The sequence below is a fragment of the Amblyomma maculatum genome, chromosome 1, assembly GCF_055883805.1.
Source record: "Amblyomma maculatum isolate TAMU_Amacu chromosome 1, ASM5588380v1, whole genome shotgun sequence".
NCBI lineage: Eukaryota > Metazoa > Arthropoda > Arachnida > Ixodida > Ixodidae > Amblyomma > Amblyomma maculatum.
This window is the reverse complement of record NC_139344.1, coordinates 268,311,576-268,330,393: the sequence shown is the minus strand read 5'-3', so window position 1 is coordinate 268,330,393 and position 18,818 is coordinate 268,311,576.

Below are 18,818 nucleotides of genomic sequence, written 5' to 3'. Positions count from 1 at the left end.
CGAGCGATCTTTATGGATTCTCAGTTGACATCGAAAAAATATATTATTCATATTGCGCAAATGTAATTCTTGACCTTACTTAGGGAAACAATTGAGGAGCAGAGAGTCACCCCATTTCAAAGCTCGGCCGAACTGTCAGTGGACAGTTTCCTAGAACTGCTGCATGCCTATATGGGTTCTACATTCGCCACACATGAATCCTTGTTCATCCAAAAAAGAGAAGTCAGCATTGGATCTAAAGTAGCACCACTCCTCAGCGATCTGTACCTGGCATCATGCACTCTAAGAAAAAAGGGTGTGCGAAAGGGGTAAAAAGGGCATAGCATGGTCGTTTACCCCCTTTAGAAGGCCTTGGGGGTAACTTTGCACCTACAGGAAGCAGGTAACTATTCACTTACCCCCTCTTAGAAAACTTGCACCCTACTGTAACAATATTTACCCTCTCTACCAGCGTTTGTGTGTTTGTGTGTGTGTTCGTGCCCCTTAGAAAGCGGTGTGATTAGTTTGGGCACATGTCACGATGGGGCGCTCGTGCAGCATTCTGTCCCATCATGTCTCCTTCCTGCACCATCGCTTTCAGAGAGGGGACGCCTTTTGTGCCTCCTTCGCCACCGTTTTTCTCTGGCGGCGTTTGGGTCCCTCTCCATGTTTACTCTCCCCAGTCAGGAACTGCAAGCTGCAGGTGTGTCGTGGTTTCTATGGGGTGACGTCATGACTGCAAAACTGCTTCTAAATTGTAATGAAACTGCAGATACTTTTGTTTTGCTTGTGGGAGTAATGCTCTGGCAGTGCACAGCCTGTTTCAGGCTTATAGTGGAGCCACTCCGACTGCATAGCGAACTTTCACGGGCCGTTCTGCAAACGTATTTCCTAAGCTGCTTAATGGAAAGAAAAGGCACAGTATCTGTCACACTTCATGGTAGAATCCTGAACCACACCGTAAGGGGAAGCTTGGGAAGCTTCGAAGGAAGGTAGATTAAAAGAAAAGAGAGAAAGAGGTGCTGGTTGTGTTCAGCAACAAAATTATGCACATATTTGATTTTGCCTGAAGCGCATACAGCTCGTTCGACCGAAAAGGCATCGTCATTGCCATGGTCGTCGCCGAAACTTTCAACTCGCGGAAAAATATATGCTCTGATCTATATTAAAACCTTGGTAAAATCGATTCCTTATACAGCTTTCAGGGTGGTGTCATACCCTTTTCGCGTCACATTTAGCATCCATCTGCTAGTCATGTTGAAGGTTAGTTTGCGACAGAGATTGGAACCAACGACATATTTACAGCTGCCGAAATCTTACCTGACGTTCGTGACGGCAGTACTTTCTGTGATTCTGAGCGTTACAGAGCAGCTAACCTGCGAAAAGTCAAGTATAAGAAATGGCTCACCACGCTCTTGCATAATCTTGATCATCTGGCAAGTATTGTCCTTATTAAGGCGCAGGAGCATAGAAAAGGAGGTCGTCATGCGCACGCCAGTTAAAGATTTGGGCGGCTCTACCTCCAGTTTTATGCCTTTCATTTTAAAGTTCGCCGTTCACCGAGAAGTGAGGAAGATACAGCACCTTCCGTTCCTCCAAACAAAACAAACTAAAGGCGTTAATCACATTGCCAAACTCTGCGTCTCTTAACGGCAAGAATTCGCGGTATGAAAACGCCGTGTTAAAGGCGCTATCGCGTCTACAGCTTTGGTGTCATGCTGGCTTGAAATTATCTAATTTTATAGCGTTAACTAGAGGCAGGCTGGTGGGCAGCTGAAAGCTGTGACACTCGAGGACAAATTTCATCAAAAGTTGTTTCTTTCTACTCGTTTTTTGTTGAATGCGACCAGCTACACTGAAAATAAGGATTTCTTCACCCTCATTTACTGTACCGCGGAAAGTATGTCAGTCGAACATTCTTAGTGTACAAATGGACACACACACACACGTATGTATAATATATATATATATATATATATATATATATATATATATATATATATATATATATATATATATATATATATATATATATATATATATATATATATATATATATATATATATATATATATATAGGCCTAAAATTGAACATTAAAAAGACAAAGATCATGGCGTCTTCCCCTATCAAGTCCTGGAGCATCAAGGGACAAGAAGTGGAAGCTGTCAAAAAAATTTTCTCTTATTGGGCTCCAAGATTACCCCGGAAGGAGACTGCAGCCATGAAATTAGGAGACGCCTGCTTCTGGGAAAGAGAGCTATGGCTAGCCTTGACCGCCTAGTAAAGAACAGAGACATTACACTGCCAACCGAGATCCGTATAACTCGTGCTATGGTCTTTCCAGTTGTGATGTATGGATGCGAGAGTTGGACTGTGAAGAAGGCTGACCACCGAAGAATTGACGCGTTTGAATTGGTGGTGCTGGCGGAGACTCTTGAGAGTTCCTTGGACGGCCAGAAGATCAAATCAGTCGATATTGTCGACCATAAACCTTGACTGCTCATTGGAGGGTCATATTCTAAAGTTGAAGCTCAGCTACTTTGGTCATCTGATGAGAAGACAGGAGTCGCTGGAGAAATATTTGATGTTGGGAAAGGTTGAGGGTCACCGGAGAAGGGGTAGGCAGCGAACGCGATGGTTGGATGGCATTCTCGAGGCGCTGCAGATGAAGCTATGTGATATTAGGAAGATAGTGGGAGACCGGAAAGCGTGGCGTAATATGGTCCATATATATATATATATATATATATATATATATATATATATATATATATATATATATATATACAGCTCAAATTTCGGGCAGAAATGGCATTTTGTCGATGGTGTGGTTCTTGCCTCATTCGATCGGAAGTCGGATGTTCCCATCATATGCGGCGGCGGCGATGCAAGACAAGCCACTGCCTCAGCGATAGCACCGGCATCGCCGCCGCATACGATGGGAACATCCGACTTCTGACCGAATCAGGCAAGTACGCCAAACAACTTTAATATTAAAAATACTAACGGCAAAATGCCATTTCTGTGTGAAATTTCAGCTGCGAGGATTTTGCTGTTTAGTTTGGAGGAGCATTCTACAGCGCGCTGGTAATTGTGCAACGCCCTGTATATTCCTGGGTCTCCTCTTTTAGAGAGTTTTTATGTTGCTGCAAACGACCTACCTGCCTGTCTGTCCTATAAGTTCACTTTTCCACAGGCCGTCAGAATGCGGTAAATAACTCGTCTTGCCTCGACCAAGGTTTTCATTTGCTTGATCTTACTGTCCTACACACATGCTCCCTTCTTCATTCCTTTTTTTTTTTCATTTTTTTTTCAATTTTCAGAAATAGGCTAATCAGTTTGGAAAGTGAAGAAAACAGAATGCGTACACCGTGTCGTCGTGCTCTGTAATAATATTGCAGGAGACGTTATTTTTGCATGTCATCATTCATAATTTTTTCATTCGTTCCGATTTCAGCAGGTTCTTTTAATTTTAAGATGTACAAACTGCCCCAAGAGCTAGCTCTATTGTTCTTAGTTTACCAGGGCTCCTTTTTTTTCGCAGTGCTTCGGCGTGTTCCGTACTTGCTGCACCAGGCTGTCGAGTGGTTCCAATCGCCTCTTCTCGGGCGCTTTTGTGATGAAACACGACGCATGCATGTTTTCCGCCACGCCGCACACCAGGCACTTCGCGTTTTTCAATGCAGCACACACGTTTTTGCAGCAGCATTGTGCGACACGATGCCTTCGAGCATAAGTTGAGTGGAAAACTTACAAAAGACCAGCTAGCTGGCTGCGGAGCCACGTACAGCCTGTGATACTTGCACGTGGTCACCTATCCTTTCTAGTTCCGAGAATTCAGGAAACTGGGCATTGATTCCTTCGCTCGCCGTATGACACAGCGCAAAGGTGACGCACGCTCTTTTGTCCTGATAAGCTTGCCCCTCCAGTGAACATCAGAATTTTGGACACTGAATTTCAAGAGCCAATGATAGAGGTGGGGTAAGGAAGAAGAACCTGCTGCTCCCCGGAACTCTTTTCTTCACAGCATGAAGTCATTTTTCGCCGGACTTTCGGAAACCAGTTTGGCTGTAGCTTCCACAGTACCTAGGCGGGGTACACAAGGCTGTTCATTGTAAACAATATGGCAGGTCCCAGGGAGCCCAAAATGCGTGCCTCTTTTCGACGGCGAGCACATGGTGGCTCTGAACACATACTCTTCTCAAGGCTCCGTAGGGTCACGAGCCATTCCAGCAGAAGCGATGTCCTGTTCGGACGCGGAAGCATCGAGCGGTCTCAGTCTTATGCCTATGGGCTGCACTGCCCTTGAGTTGTAAATATTTGTATCATACTGAACATGCAAATAGATATGTGCGAGCAAAGTCCTTCGTTGTCACTGCAGGGAACTATCCCGAGTAAAGACGTAATCTTAAATTAACTGACGCGGCAGAATTCTGGTAAGGGCACAGCTCACGACGACTCTGCAATCAGCGACGACGTGGAGCTTGGATAAAGCAAGAGGTACGCATCTTCTAGTGCTGCAACAGTCTTGGGCTGCCCAAAAGCAGCAGCGGAGGAGAGGGCACGTTAGCAGATTCGCTGGGCCAGCGTTGAGAACAAGTATGGACTTGAAAGGTTGCTGCTGCTGCGGTGGCGCCGTGTACTAGCTTCGGACTCCATTACGCATGTCAATGATGGGCGACAGCAGCAGGTGCGGCGGCAGCGGTCAACGTAAACCGGCGCATGGTGCTTGTAAGTTCCATTTTTCAAACTTTTTGCTGCCCTTGTTGTGGGTTTAAGCCGGTACTCGTTTAATCAGCATGCGTCGCAATAGTGAGCACAGTGTTGAGTCTGAGGTTCGAGTGGTCCCAATCTCTATGATCAGCAGGCGTGACTGCATTTGAGTGATCACCCATACGTATAGATGTGTTTCAGCGAAGGTGAACTAGAAATTTTAAAACTGCGTTTTGTGATATTGAGGTGGTTTCAAATCGCAATTGTTTACATCAGGATACAGTTTAATCAAGCTAATTTGGTGGTTAACTAAACTCGTAACAATTGACTTCTTATGGCACTTACGTAATCAATATTCGGGGTTACCCAAGTTTGCAAGTGCGAGATGCCGGGCTAGTGGGTACTGCATTCTTAACGAACAGCGCAAGGAACTATACGGAAACACACAGAATGGATGGACACTGCCGCTGACTTTACTTCGTCTCACAAGATGCTTCCAGCACTGCGAAAGGCAGAGGCACCCCAGTGTAATCAGGATCACGCGCACTGCAATAGGCAATTGTGCTCCTACGCGGCTCTGGCCACCAAATCAGCGGGGGTAACAGTATAAAAGCACAATTCTATATTATAGTGTGCAGGGGCGAGAGGCACTTCGGAGCACAATTGCAAGGACTCCTCTGCCTTTTGCAGTGCTACAGATAACTTGCGAGACGAAGAACAACTGAAATTTTATTACCGAGCAAAACATATATAAGCATGCATGAAGAGGTAGAGCCAGGGCGATTACTATAGGCTGTTTTCGGTGATCGCACAGCATTACTTTGGCTTCACACCTTTATGCATGTTTATATATGTTGTGCTCCGAAATAAAATTTCAGTTGTTATTGAGCGCCTGTGTCCGTCCATTCTTCTGTGTGCTTCCTTGTTGTTCCTTGCACTCTTATTTAGGCATACCTAAATTTGGTCTAGTTTTAGGACATGTCCTTCAGAGTTATCTGGCGTTGAGAGCTTGCGTTGTTGATTACTGTGTCATATCCTTTCTCCTACAGTAAAACCGCTTAACAGAATCATGCAGACAGCTTTGAACTTCAGGCCAGTTCGCGCAGCTTAATTTCATGTCTCATAATGGACATTTTTGCAGTAGCTTCCTGCGATTGCAGAAAGCCCCCTGATCTACCATTTTTGATGACCATGTTTGCGAAAATGGAGGAGCTAGTTTCCTGAGCGTGATTTTTCACGAACGTCCCCTCAGTTATCGACGCCCTGGCCTGCTGCACAATAATGAACCTTTTCTTAGCTGCGCACCCCTCTTGTAACCGCCAGGTGAAGTACCATTGACGGGACGGCTTACTGAGGTTCCCTCGCATATTTCCAGCAAACATTTTTTCACAATAGTTGAGTGGGCTTATTTTCTGAACAGTAGTTGAATGCAGGGCTGTCATGTATGAAGCAGGTCAAGTACAGGGGGAAGGTATATCAGGGTGTGTCCACAGGTGCCTCAAGCATATCACTACACATGCTAGCTGAAAGTAGCCCAGCACTTATATATACTTCTTGGAAAACAGGCCGGCACCACTACTGCGAAAGAATTTGTGCAGAAAAAATAGAAGCGATCCTTGGTAACCCGCCCCGTCAGATGTTCCTCGCTTGGCGGCCACAAGAAGGGTGCGGTTCTGGAAAAATGTTCTCCATGCAAGAGAAAGCGCGTGCTGTATCTGCAGTCGCGACGCGGCTCCAACACGCTTCCATTTTTTTTTTTTTTTTTGCCGCGCCGCCGCAGTTTAGTCGCCGAGGTGTTTCCGTCGCTTGCATGTGTATACATTGTGAATGTGTCTATTCCCTCCACATCTCATTTTTCTCTCGTTTTTCTCTCACACAGGTTCCCTCGCAGTATGGATTCAACCACGACGATGACAAAAGACTGCTCGGTTATCCTGCCATTTTCAAACGCAATAAAAAGTAAACCCTGCCTTCCGTTCTCATGTACTAATATCGGTGTGCAAACTGCACCCTGAATGGCTACATGGCCCGTCACAAATATGTCGCTCTAGCACGAAGAAACCAACATTGCGGAAGTGAGGGCGTCTGTGACCGGCTGACGAAGACATCATACATCTTTTCACCAAACGTTTTTCTTCTGTATAGGGCATATGTTAAGGCTGTCTAATGTTGCAGCGGAGGCAGCATTACCACACATATGCCAAACGGAGTCGCTTGCGTTGCAAATAAAGAAAATGCATGTCTCGTATCGCTTCGATAGCGGCGATGTCTTGTGACTGACTGCACAATCAGTCGAAGTGTGGTTGTTTTCAAATTACTAGCGTACCAGTGTGCGCCTAGACTACATTGAGAAGGTCGCAAACATACCCTTCGAAGGAAAAGAACATTATCTTAAATGGGTGTAAAAAACACTATAATATGAATTTATTTTATTCCTCTGGGTGGTAATATTACCCTTCCAAACAAAGCATAAATATGAACGTAAAAGTGCAAAGTTACGCCCATTCATAGGGTGCAAAGATGCACTTACGGGGTGCTGTAGTAAGCTCATTACGCTGGCATATATGCAGACCCTGTGAGGGTAAGTTTACGCCTTATAATTAAGCATAAGATTATTCCAGCTGGGAGCAAACATGCACCCGATTTTAGAGCATATTTTTGCACTTTCATGGCCTAACATTTAGTCCTTCTGAGAAAGAGTAACGTTACTCCCCAGAAGCATATACTTGCACTTCACCATATGGCATAACGTTAGCCTCGTTGTAGCGTGAACTTTACACCAGACCCACTTAAGCCCCCGTAGAGGGTGTAACTTTGCACCCAAAGGGGCTCCCCAGTGCGTCAGTGGACTTACCCCCCTAAAGGGGTAAGATCACACCTTTTTTTCTTAGAGTGTGTGACAACAGAGTACAGGAAGCCATCAAATAATTTCGCGCCATACGAATTTCTCGTTACTTAGTACTTTGTAAGACAGAGAATACAACAGACTGAAAGCAACTCGGGGATATTGTGCTTGAGACTTTTCGTACTACCTGCCCAGAGTTGAAGTTCACCTACGAGCTTCCATCCCATAATTTCTGAATTCCTACCGGAACATCTATGTTGGAGATGTGAGCCCATGGCCGTAAAAAGGGCAGTTTTGAGTGCTGCACTCCTGACAACTCTGAAAAAGTCCGGCCACCACCAGATGGAGCAAAGTTTTCAGCGGTAGATAAGTCGGCTACAAAACGCTGGGTACCCCGCGGTTCCATGCGTTGCAGTGATCACCTGTTACGAAAAATAAATTGAGTTCAAGAAAGAAAAAACAGGACCTGACAAAGCAAATGCAAAGAAGAAATTGACGATAATCCCGCACATCCATGGACTGACCCACTAAGTCATGAAGATTGGCAACAGGCATGGGGTCTGAGTAGTATGCTTAGCACCTCATCATCATCATCCTGTCTATACCCACTGCAGGGCGAAGGCCTCTCCCATATTTCTCCACTTAACCCGGTTCTGTGCTAGCTGCATCCACTTGACCCCTGCGAACTTCTTAATCTCATCCGCCCACCTAACTTTCTGCCGCCCCCTGCTACGCTTTCCTTCCATTGGAATCCAGTTTGTTGCCCTAAGCGACCATCGGTTATCCTCTCTTCGCACTACATGTCCTGCCCATGTCCATTTCTTCTTCTTGATTTCCACTAGAATGCCAGTAACTTGAGTTATTTCTCTGACCCACTCTGCACGCTTCCTATCTCTCACTGTAGACACGGGGAATTATGAAGAGAGTTCAACGATTCATGTGTGTGCCTTGTGTGTCTTTTTTCACGTTTTGATCGGAGTTTCCTTTTGTGTTATGTCGTCTGCCAAAGCCAGGCAATAAAGAAAAAATAATCCTGGGCGTGGCGAAGTGGTAAAGCGCTGGGCTGGGTATCCAAGGGATGGAGGTTCGATTCCCCGGCGAAAGACAACGTTTATTTATTTGTTTTTTAAGTATAGATTCAATGGTGATTAGGCATGAGACTTGTGGTTGGTCGCTTCGAATTCGGCGGCTCTTGCGCATGCGCATAATGGGCGGCCCAGACTTACGCGAAACGCGCATCTGACCCGCGTAGTGTGGCTTTAGCTACAAAACACCGTTAGAGAGACAGCGAAGGCGAAATTGTTTTTTTTTTAAGTGCGTAGCACTACTAGCCGCAATCACTGGTTTCGCCGATGTCTGTCCGAAGACGCTCACTCTTTCTCTCTTTTCGTGAACTTTAGGTGGAGAAAGAGAAGGTGGCGACGCGCACGTCGCGCGGATCATGCATTGAGCAGACGGAGCGGCAGTATAGCTGCAGCAGAATCCATCTCTCTGTCCATCCGTCTCTCCGTGAACTTGAAGAGGAGGAAGGGAAAGTGGCGACGCCCGTATTACGCGACTTAACACTTAACACTGAGGGGGCGGAGCGGCCGCATAGGTGCACCCAGTGAGAGACAGCGAGAGAGGGGCTTTTCAGTTGCAGACGTGGCGGGCGTCCCTGGGCAGCGTTTCACAAGCGTGTGTTCTAGGGAGCCTCGAGGGCGTTTGCATCGAGGTTCCCTAGTGTGTTCCGTGTGTCGCTCGTGCGTCTTCAACTTCGGCATCTCTCCCCTCTCATCATTCACTCATCAGCCTTCATGGACGCGTGCACGCGCGGTTCCCTCTCTTCTTCTTTCTCTCCTCCTATGATCCCACCCCAGACCTTTCGGCCGCAGAGCAGTGTATTGTAAAGAGGTACATTGTGCCTGTTTTCGTTCATTTCTGAAGATGGTGTGAGGAAAGCTAAAGACGCGGCTGCGCCGCTCGTTTGCTTCGCGTCGCAATGGATGAACCCAGGCCGTCAGGTACTGCGGCGCAGGTTCGCTGTGCTTGACATGCTGAAGTGCAACGGTTAAGCAGTGCTACGCACCTACTTCGCATTGATTAACTATGCAAACCGGCCGTAATTTTTTTGTTTTTTTCTATCCATCCGCCTTCAGACCGCAGCTGGTCGGCAGAAGAGCAACGGTAACATCGAAGCCTCTGCATTTCACTCGTGACGCGCAAGACGTCCTTATCACCGACTGTTCCTCTCTCCTCTCTTCTTTCGGTGGCAGCATTCAACCTTGGCCCCTGAAGTCAGCGCCAGGCGTGTGGGAATGGGAAATATTGCTCGCCTCCAGTGGCCACCGCAAAGTGCCGTGTCATGCCGACAATTTACGATGCCACCTACATCGCCTTTTTGGGGATGCAAGTTTACCTCGATGCAAACTTCTAGAAATTTGCTCAGATGGCTCATAGGCCGATAATTTCACGTAGCAGAAGCGGCTGTAGTACTGCTTTCCGAATAGAATAGCGTAACCAGTCGATCGACCGCGTGACAGTTAAGTGCTTCCCAATGGTAATAAGCAGGGAAATCAAAAGAGCCAGTGCAAGCGCCAAAAATATTCTCCGGTACAAGCATCTTCTGCTTCGATGCTCCCATCGCGAGACCACACGCCCTAATACCCCATTATTCTGTTTGCAAAAATAAAAAAAAATAGAGGAGTTCAATGCTTCTGAACCGAATGTGGAGTGAAAGCTTTGATTGCGGGCGACCGAGCATTGCATCGAACACAACCAGCGTTCTGTTGAACGCATCAAAGTGCACCGACGTTCCAGGCAGAATCCACTTTCATGCCTGCTATGAACGTGCTCACGTGGCATATGGGGCAACATGAATTCAAATGTCATGGCAGTCTGATTCTAATGTTACCTTCCCACATGAAAGGAGAGGCCCGAGTTGGCGTTCCTTCAGGCACCCATCGCCACTGGCTCTGAAGGCTCGAGTTGGCTGGAGTAGTGAAGCTTCCGCTTAAAAACAAAAAACAATGTCAACTAGACCGCAAAAAGAGACGCACGTCTATGAAAGGTGTGTTGGTTACCTAGCCCATTACTGCGCGATAAAGAACTACTCGAATACATTGATAATACATTGAATACATTGATAATATGGCATGATAAGACAGCAGAAGATGGCCGACTATTGTGCCGGAGCTCCCGGGTTCGACGCGACCTCCGGCGACTGCGTTTCGATGGAGGCGAAACGGAGTGGCGTCCGTGTGCTATGTCAGCGCGCGTTGAACAACCCCAGGTGGTCGGAATTTCCCCAGCCCTCCACTACGGCATCTCTCATAGCCTGAGTCGCTTTGGGACGTTAAACCTACAAACCATAGACGGACGAAAAAGCTATTCACTGCTCAGACAACGCACCAACTCCCAGGGAAGTCCAGTTTATATCCCTACCTCCCAAATCCTAAGAGGGTAATCCGCAGGACGTCCCTGCGAGCTCCCTTCTGGGCTATGTTCGAACCTCCAAAGAAGGATCTTCGTGGGATGTTCCATTTGTACTTTTATAAGACCATGCTAAATACATTCCAGGGCAGTTGTAAGGGATCACGCACCCTCTCGCACGAAAGCAAGTGAACAAGAACCACACGAATTCGCTTGAAATGTCAAAAACAAGGGCATGTTGGCCATCACTATATTTCAGTTGCACTTTGAGTCTATGTTGGGGGGTTGCAACTGATTGTTCATTGTTGTTTTTTAGATCATATGAACAGCGAATGTAAGCTCATAACTGCATTAGCTGATGCATGGGAACTGGTTTCTTTGGAAAATACATAGGAGGAGGTCACGAAATATGCTGCATTACATGCAGCCTGCCATGATATGAGAGGTAAGAGTCAATGTGAACCGTGTTCGCAAAAAGGGCATATGTCAATTGCAACACTTAAACGTGGCGCCCAACTATCGCGCGGTACAACTTCGTGGCGCCCAACTAGCACGCGGCGCCCAACTTCGCAGAACACAAACCAGCTCTAACCAATGGCTTTATTTTATTGCGAAAGCAATAGTGCGCCAGGTTTTGAGCCTTCAGCGTAGTGTAGTCCGGTAGTTACGGTTTACACCACGTGACTATCGATGTCATACCAGCGCGAGAGCTGGGCTACCAAGTCGGCTCTTCAGCGTAGCGTGGCTCGTAGCCACGCCGGGCGTTTCGCGCTTCTCCCACTAGGTGCGCTGTGGTCTAACAGGTGGTAAAACCCCTCAATAAACTAAAAGTAGCGCCAACATGTGAAGTTTGCCGCCCGCCTCCTCTCCTGCGCTCTCCTTCGTCGTTCGACCCTCTCATTGGCCGAGCGCCGTCACGTGCGCGCGCGCGCTTTTTTTTTTTGCTGGGCGTGCAGCTTCCTCCTTTCCAGCGGGGCGGGCGGCGCGCGCGCGGCACATATCGCCGTGTGTTTTGCTGCCACGCGGACTGCTACTAAATCGTTCCCGCAGGCTATTTAATTTTTTTTTTCAAGCTTGCTGCGCTCTTTGGCCGGCGGCTGATAGAAGCACGGTGGTGAAGGCGAGTTCAACCAACGCAGACATCGCGTACAAATGGTGTCACGCACTGACAGTTGAAAACGGAACCGTTTCAGCGCAAAATATAAAAAAAAAACTGCTACCACGCTTCTCAAGTTTCACGGTAGCTTACAATTCAGTCCAACCTGCAAAGAAACCACACAGACTGCAGCTTCCGCAGCCTAGTTAATTTTTTTTTTTCAAGCATGTTGCGCACTTTTGTCAACGGCTGACGGACTCAAGGAGGTGAAGGCGAGTTAAATCGACGCCAAAATCGTGTACGTATGGTGACACACCATGGCAGCTGAACACGGCACCGTCTCAACGCCAGATATAAAAAAAAATAACTGCTACCTCCCTCCCCAAGTTTACCGGTAGCTCACAAGTCAATCAAAGCTGCAAAGACTCCACACAGACTGCAGCTTCCGCCGCCTATAGTTAATTTGATCTGCAGCTGAAGTTGAAAATACATGGAAGACAGCTGCTGCCACACTTCTCAAGTTTACCGGCAGCCCGCAATCCAGTCAACGATGCGAAGAAACCATACACAGACTGTTCTAAAATTGTTCCTGTCCGCCGCCTAGTTACAAATTTTATAAAGCATGCCGCTGAGTGGCCAAATGTGACGAACTACGGACACACGGAGATGACGGCGAGTTGAACCAACGCCGAAATCGCGTATATGTGGTGTATGACACTCACAGCTGAAACTATTCTGGCGGGAAATCCCTGTCAACATTCGGTAATTATGTTTCAGCAGTGAGTAATATTTTAACCTGAACACATTGCGACAAAATGCAAGGCTCTGGTGAGACCCGGCGCACGGCCGCCTCGATCGGCGCGTGCGCGGCGCTGATCGAGGCGGCTGTGAAGGGCGCCTGCTCCGGAGAGCGCGCGCTAGTCGCGCACCCCGTAGGTGGAGCCACGGTCGAAATGCGAGAGGAGGAGCGGCGCCGCCGGAGGAGGAGAGAGGAGATGGCGCTACTTTTAGTTTATTGAGGGGTTTTAACAGGTGGTGCCGCCTTCCATTGAAGACACTTCGCCTCTCCTCTCTTCGGTAAGTAGAGGATGGGAGGCTGCGCTGTATAAAACATGCCATTTCAGCACTTGTAAGACAGTTCGTCATGCTGTCTGAGAAGCAAAGGGAGAAGGCAGCTCGCCAGTGTGAAGCCAGGAAGCAACATCGAGCTACGGAGACAGAGGAACAACGTGAAGAGCGTCGAGCCAGACGTCGTGCGCAAGATGCGGCTCGGCGAATGCGTGCTTCTTCCCCAGCCACCGAAGCAGAACAAGACTTACTGGGGTGGGACTTAATGTCTGCTCTGAATGGTGAGGACTCTATCTACATGCTTATCAAGGTTCTCTCTAACCAGTGTGGAGCGCAAGAATGCAACTAGACGGTTACAACATGCTCAAGAAAGTGAAGAGGAATGGCAATAAAGAGGAATGGCGTAGCCAAGGATATTGCTTTCGCAATCTTCTAGGCTTAACTACAGCTAAGCCACAGTGATTTTTTTTATTGTCAACAAAGAAATGAAGAGGCTCAATTAACAGAATGTGGCATGTGACCTTAGTTAACTGTACTGCTAACAAAATATATAACTATTCAAGAGATTATTTTATATAGCTTTGCACATATGCAGTCTATTGCTAGCACATATCAGGACACCCTTGTTGTGGAGTATATATAGAAGTGCTTGAGAAGTGTGGCGATCTCAAAATTGTAACTCCTCTCTTTGCAAAATATGAGCATGTGCGTCAGTTCTGTGTGTGTAATTTCTCACGAACCGCAGTTTCCACTGTGTGCTTATTATGCATATTATGCGACACTCAGTATATAGGCATATGCAGAAAACGTGTATAGTAGAGGCTGCAGCATGCAGTATTCAACGCCCCCGAGTATTGCTTTGCACATGGGCGTTCATCGAGTACATAAAATTTTTTAGCCAAATATGTTTTTTTAGACAAATAGCCACAAAATAATTATAACTAGAAATGTTGAGAATGTGAACTCCAGCACAGTGGCCTTCCCGTTGGAATTCAACTCTGCCTCCAATTCTTCTCAAATACAAATTAAAGCTGGCAACTTGAGTCTGCTCATACACCAACATGAGCTGAGATTTATTTCAACTAGAAACAAACGATTTTTGGAAGACAACATATAATTGCGTGCTTCTTACGAGGCCTCTGTAAGACAGGCTCTAGAATAACAAGTAGAGGAAGCTCTCCTAAACAATGTCCCAATAAGCTCCTAAAACACCCTAAACATGTCCCACCTCAGTATTGTTTGGGACGTCCTGGGGAAGTGATTTCTTGTCTCATTTGGGATGTTTTGGGGATTTTTGTGGGACTTATCCGGACTTCTCTAGGACATCCAAATCTTCCATAATCGGAATCACTGGGACATCCCTGGGACGTATGTGTGTTGTCTGGGTGCAAACTAGCTACATTTAATTGATCTTTGGCTGCTTTCAATATGAAGTGTAAAACACAAATTCTTTCTTGCAGCAATTCACCTCAGCCCTGCTCTTTAAATAAGCTAGGAAACTGATGCAGTCTTGCGTTTACTGGAAAACTTAATTTACACCCGATTTACATTATGAACACATGTGAATGGGTCTAATTACATAGGCGTATAATCAAGGATGTACTGAAAAAAATTGTAGGACACTTAATTTCCGCCCTTAAGGGTATGACGCGACAGCTTTAATGACTTCCATCTGCAGCACCCCTTGTGGTTCCTCATTCGCGTCCATTCACTCTCCTAATCTCTTGATCAGGAGCCTTTTCTCCATTATTCCCCACACATTTATAAGCCCGCAGTCGTAGGACACCAAACTACGTGAAAGACCACCCAACATAGGCATAAATGCCTGCTTTAACCACTCACTGGGCGTCCAAGAGCCCCGGTTTCGATTCCCATATCACAGGAACTGTCCATGTCATGTGGTCTTGTGGCGTCACACAGACTACCACTTAGTACCTGGCCAACCAAAAGCATGCCCGGGATTGTTCTCTCTTGTCAAGTTCGCTGAACTTTCGGATGTAGTATTTGGTCTCCTACACAGAGTTGCTGGCGCGAGGTAGCTATCATGCAGTGTGCACCTGTCCCCGGTCACGGAGACTACCGATTTGGTGGAACCGCGGACGCACAGTGGCAGCTCTATTGTTGCCAACGGCACTCGCCGCCGCAGAGCGCTCGTTCCCTTTGTGCAATGTTCAGTGATGAACGTCATATTGGGGACCAGTGGACATTTCTTTTGTATGCGGTCTCTATTGCTATGTGCACGCCTTTCCCTTTGCTCATGTGCATAGCAGGTGTGCGTTGGCTGAGCAGTGCGCGATGAGGCACAATGGGTCGTTGAGCTGCAGGTGCTCAGAAGAAGCACTTGGGCAAGTTGGAGTTTCCAGGTAGCGTTTGACCCCTCAGTTACAGCTGTTTTTTATAAAGAACTTCACCTGTTGTTCACGCGGCATACGTTGGTCGCGCGTGCACGTGTGCGAAAAAGAAAACAAGGAAAAGCAGAGGTTCGGAATGCAGTGACATCAGTGCCAATCATATGTTTGCTTGGGATCTCTCCTTTCCCAAGTGTTTGTTTAGTTATCCTTTCCCCAGTCTTTGACTGGTGAAAAAAGATGCCTTATTGCTTATTGGTTGCTGTCCCCGCCAAGGGCGGAGGCAGGTGGCTTAAAAGTGCTTTGGGTTAAACCAGGGCTGATTTCGTTCGACCAACAGGTTAGTCATGTAGTTTTCCCCTTGCTTGTGTCTTTTTGTTTTATTTATGTGTAAATAAATAGTTAATCTTTCTGTCGTGCCATCAAGTAACGTGATTGTTGCGAGTCTGAATCGTCAATTTATCAAGAACATCGATATCTTCAAGTGTTTTCTCACCTGGCCACCTGAAGGGGAAACTCGACTAGTGGCATGTCTGGTTGGGGGTCCAAGAGCCCCGGTTTCGATTCCCATATCACAGGAACTGTCCATATCATGTGGCCTTGTGGTGCTACACAAACCGACTACCATTTAGAACCTGGCCAACCAGAAGCATGCCAGAGATTTTTCTCACGACGTCAGAAAACGGGGCCTTTGATGCCATCGGGTTAAAATTACTTGCAGGGGACGTATCAGTGCAGTCGTCATGGTAACCTTTGTGTTGTTCGCTATCGACTCGCGGACAGCATCCCTGATAAAAACTCAAAACTGCAGAAGAAATTATGGGAGAGGCTGTGGCTCCCGTCTGTAGTGCCTCGTTCACATGCATGTATCTCCTCGCCGAATTACCAAACCCTTAAATTGTGTCTCCAATATATCGCACAATTTTATTAGCATACACTTCTAAGCTAGAGTAACCCGACTTGGCAGCTACTCCCAACATTGCGACATGTGGTCTCGTTGCGTTTGATACGCGAAGGGCCATCCGTCAGCAACGAGGACTCACACCACAGCAGAAAATGATGATGAAGAAAATGAAGGAAAGGAAAAAGAAATGGTACGCACTTGTGACTGGTGACTTAATCGCCACGGCACTGCCATGTGCAGGCAGGGGAAAGGTAAGCAGCGATGCATACTTCTTGTGTAGCGTCGTCGTCCTCGCCTCTTCCCACTTGCGGGCTTCGCGAATACTCGAGTGAGAATCTGTTGGCAAAATGCTTATGCGTTGCAGGCAATGTTTACAACGTATCTATACAGGCACAACCTTGCCCTGGCCGCTCCGTGGACCTATACTCTGCGGCTGCTCAAGAATGAGGTCTGCCCATCTAGCTCCAGAACAAGCCCGCTAAATGGTAGTGCGACAGCAGTTAAATACTGTGCCGGTCTTCTTATCTACATTCCTAAAAGAAAAATACATGTACTGCACCGTCAACCTGACAAAGCAGTGACATCACTCTTGTGCTTCTTTATTCGCCAAAAGCGATGTTAGTTTTTCGCTCTCCCTTTAACACGTTAACAATGAATTGCGCAATCCCCTGCAAAACACATCTAACCCCAGATCAGCATGTTGAACACGATACTTCTCCAAGCAGACCGGATGGGAGCGGTCAGTCCGAAAGCACCTAACGCCTCTGCTGCTCTCAACGGTCGTCCAGTCTGCGCAGCTCTGGTAATGTTCACGCCAGTCAAAGCAAAAAAGCTCATAGAAATGGCGAGCATTGATAAGCAGCAAAATTACTGCTACAAGTCTATGCTCAACTCGCACACTCTGTGCTCAGGCAGAATGAAATTGCAACGCACCAAACCTTATAGAAATAGGCGAGTGGAGTAGAAAGAAGAGCAAAAGTAGAACGCGCATCACGTCATAAAGTGTGCTAGAAGGTCATTTTTAGGCCCAGTGTAGAGCACTGAGGCCCGTGTCTGAAGGCCCTCAGGAGACACTTGAACGGGGCATGGCGGGTAGAGAGGAAAAGGATGTAGGCGCCAGAGATGCAAATAAGAGGCGCCTATATCCGTAGCTGAAAATCATTTCTTGTAGGTGGAGATGCTTGAAGAAAATTTTGCATAGTCTCCTCTGCCATCGACTGACATACCATGCTAATGAAGACAGGAGCATATATCCAGCAGCGGCCGATGTGCAGTTCCAGAGTACAGGGCCCCTCCATCCGGGTGAGTCACTTGGCTGACAGGGGGCGTGGTGGTGAGCCGTTAAACCGTGGTAGAACCAAGAGGTGAAGTAGACCTTGGAAGCGAATACCACAACATAGTAGGGAATGATGGTGTCATGCGCATGTTTGGCTAGACTGTCGGTATCCTGGTGTCCCAACGTGCGCCGGAATCCGTGCGACAGCTGGATGCAGCGGCCCGGGCCACGGTGTAAGAATAGTATAATCGCCAGGGACATGAAACTTTTGAGCAGCTTGAGCAGTCTGTGCAGGCGGTTTTTTGTGAAAAACTAATTACAACTTGATGTAGGGTTTTTTTTTTTTTTTAGCGCAAAGACAAAGACAAGAAAGGCGAGACGTACATACACAAGCGCTATCAACTGAGTTTATTCGTGGAAGGCAGCATCATATATAAGGTCGAAGGGTGGAAGATAATGAATTGAACGCTAATAACAATGAAAAAAGAAAAAAAATTAATAAATAAAAAATCACAAGGTAAAAGCCAGGGAAAAAAAATCTACATCAAGATGAACTACCAACTCGCCCAGCAGGAAGTTTTAATGAACTAATTACAAAGTTCCTGCTCTGTTCACAGGGTCTCACGAGCCTCCACATATTGCAGTTCAACTTGTTTGGCACCTTAAGAACTATATTTACCAAGAATTGTGCAGATCTAAATCAGTAATCTAAAGTTTTGAGCGTATGTTTGGTTTAACATCCTGGTTCAGAGAGCGTACGGGCGGGGGTTTTTATTGTTTTTGCTTTTTTTTTCCTCCTGTGAAATGCGAATAGAATCCCATACTGCGGCTGCGCGCCTTTGTTGCTTGTCTGGACGTTCCGTGCTTGAAATGATGGTTAATGCTACTCGATCCTGCACAGCACATACCGGTAGACACTCAATTTTACAGCGCGAAGTGAGTACTGCAGCGAGTGCTCCAACAACGTGGGGTAGCCCGAGTCAGAAGTTTACACAATTTTTTTTCTCCGCTCAACCAGAAATCTTTTATTCGTTACATAGCCTTTGTAATGGTTGGCCACATAAGCCAATGAATATCCCTTACTTTACAGTAGCAAATCCACAATCCACTTATCATTTTTTCCTTGCAGTCTCCCTGGGAAGCGGTACGCCTCCTTCGCAAATATGCCAACCTTTCA